The sequence below is a fragment of the Aptenodytes forsteri genome, unplaced genomic scaffold (genome assembly GCF_000699145.1).
Source record: "Aptenodytes forsteri isolate BGI_AS27 unplaced genomic scaffold, ASM69914v1 Scaffold66, whole genome shotgun sequence".
Lineage (NCBI taxonomy): Eukaryota > Metazoa > Chordata > Aves > Sphenisciformes > Spheniscidae > Aptenodytes > Aptenodytes forsteri.
Window position 1 is genome coordinate 5,588,754 of NW_008795131.1, and position 3,065 is coordinate 5,591,818.

A 3,065-nucleotide genomic window follows, 5' to 3' on the forward strand; every position below is an offset into this window, starting at 1 on the left:
ATCACTTCCCTACTCCTGCTGGCCACACTATTTCTGATACAGGCCAGGATGCCATTGGCCTTCTTGGCCGCCTAATGATAAATTATAAAGAGCAGTTAATTATTATTATTATTATTAATATAATAAAGGCGTTCTTCTGTCGTTTGTTTCAAAGCCATCATAATGTCAGCACTGTTGTATGCTAATATTATTTCAATTCTGCAAACATTTCCGGACTGAGCAGCCGATCAGGTAACCGGTTATGATACCCTATTACCTTTCTGCAGCAGTATCAGGGGACCGGTTTCTATCTGAGACTGCTAAATTCATATATAGCATTCGAGAGATCTGTATACATCACATTAGTCCTTGTCTTTAATGCAAAAGCACTAAAAGCTATTTAAGTCTACAACTAAAACAAAAACAAACAGACCAAAAGAGAACATGCTGGTGAAACAGCCAAGCAAGAAACGAGGATGCGAGAGTTTGGGTGAGTGAACCTTGTCTGCTTGGGCAACGGAGAGGGATGTGTAGTGTAAACCAGGTCTTGCTTTACTAAGCGAGGAGGTATCAGTATGCATCGCGCCGGTGCTGCCCTTGGAGAGGACACCCTGTGTTTTCTCCACATAACAAAGAGGATGACCCCCGCTTTAGGTCCTTCCCTGCAGAGCCGTGGCCGCTGCCTTGGCCATGCAGCCCCTGCCCGGGGAGTGATCTCTGTCTCCGTGTTTGTAAAGCCAAGGGTAAGCAGGCGTGATCGGGGCGGGATGCAAAGCGCCACAAGCAGCCATCTATTTCCAGCACCAAACAATCACTGTCAATAACCCCACTATAAATGTCAGCCTCAGACACTGTGTCAATAACTTATTGTGTAAGGATAATGCACCGTCTTGGTAAAGGCCAGTGTAAAGACCAGTTTGCTAGCCGGCATTGTGTGATTACAATTACTGAGGGGTTTTCCTATATAGGGTCAATCATTTGATGGATGGAAGCTGGTGTATTTATGTGAGATTATCGCAGTGCTGCTGAATAGCAGCGTTTGGACTTGTTCAGAGCAGCGTTTCTCAGACATCAGGCTCCTCTCTGGGGAGGCTGTGACCTCTGAGGGACGCAGAAACTGGTCTAGAGAAAACGGGAGGAAAAATATTTGCTGCTCCCTGCAAGTTCATTTAATTTGAAGACTCAGCAAAAGAACACTTAATAGATGTTTCTTGCTTTTGATGATTTAACCAAAGCTGACCCAGCGCAAGAGGGTAATCAACACATTCTGCCCTGTTTGCTACAGTCAGTAAAGATTCAGAATATTAAAAATAAAATGAAGTTGTTAGAGAAATTACGTACCTATCATCAATGTCTGTACATGACTTAAACCCATACAGGAGTGTGTTAAGCTCTTCAGAGACAAAGTCTCTGCACAATGACAGTGCAAACACCTGGTTAAATAACTTATGTGTCAACACGCTATTTTATTTTTAAATGTATTCTATAATATACATGTGTGAAAATAGAAATTTTTGAATGGCACAAGCCAATGCAATTTGACAAAAGTTTCCGAAAAAGGATTTTATTTAGATTTATGATCAACATCTGCATGGTTCATAAAAATACAATTTTCCCTTTCTGTCTATAGGTACTCATGCTTGTACTGAACATTTCTATATTGTAATATATGGCCATATTAAAATGGAATAATAGCAAAATCAGGTTTTAAGGAAGAGCAGCTCTAAAAATCATGCTTTGTGCTTGCAGTAGGATGACACTATTGGACACTGTAAAATAAAAACCTCAATAACATAACACAATGTTAGAAAACACCCCCCCCTTTTTTAAAGCAGGCACTAAAAAGTAAGACAGTTCAAAGTTTGCCTGTATCTTAAACCAGTCGTTGTCTGGATCTGTTCTGAGAAGGGCCAGAGCAATCAAACTGCCACAATCTAGTTTAGGAAGCAACGTGCACATAAATTATTCAGCATTCTAAAATCTAAAAATCAATGCTTTACACGGCGTAATCCAGCTTAATGTAACAACCAGAAAACCAATTTATGAGCAATTTTAGATTAGGTTTTCCCACAAAACCTCAGGAACTGCAATTGCAACACGGAACAAGAGGAACGAGCCTTTGCCTCCCCTATGTTATGCACATGTACCATTTTGTAGGATACGTGCTGGGTTGACAGCATACGCTGTGACTCTCTGTTGGCTACATCCTAACCCTCCTCCCCCTTGCAGTATAATTAATAAGGAGCTCTACATAAAATGCTGACATAAGTCTTCTAAAACGTTCTTACTCCCTGTAGTAGTAGTACTGTTGCTGCTCGAGCCCTCGCATACCTCGCTGTCATTTCTAAATCTTAGTGGGATGAATCACAAAACGGGAGAAGCAGTATACCATGTCTGCAAACTCCAACCTGTACGGTTTACTGACAGCTGCATCACTGCAATCAATGTAAATAGTAGCTATATATAAACAAACAGACAATAATAGTAAATTCATCTGTATTCCCTCCAGTACCAAGCATACTATCAGGGCTTAAATAATTAATACTCTGGCTTATGGTGTACCTTTCACTCCAGGATCTCAAAGCACTTTGCAGTGTGTGGGGATGGATTTTTATTTTGCTGGAGTAAATAGGGTAGAGAAAGATTAACTGATTGACCAAGGTCATGCTGCATTAACATTTTATTTCTGCTCTACCATTTAACTGGATAGCTGCTGTGACCTTGTAAAGCTAGAAGGCGGCTGCATTTTAAAGCTAACAATGTAAAGATAATCTCCCTTAAAGTGTACCATATGTTTGTGATTAGGCAAAACAAAAAGCTTCAGAAGAATCGCTGGTCATGCGAGTGTTCACAGTGTTCTCCGGGGTATAACAACTGGAATTTTCAGAGGAGCCCAAGAGAAGTAGATGCAAAGCTCCCCCTCTATTTCAAGGAAAGATGGTTACCCAGCATCCCTGGGCTCTGCTGAAAAATCAAGCTTGTATACCTATGAAAGTTTCCCAATTAGAAAAACTGGAGTCATCAGGTGAGATCATGGAGGGTATGCCAGTCCATTCCCATGGAAGTTTTGATTCAGGAAGCTCAAG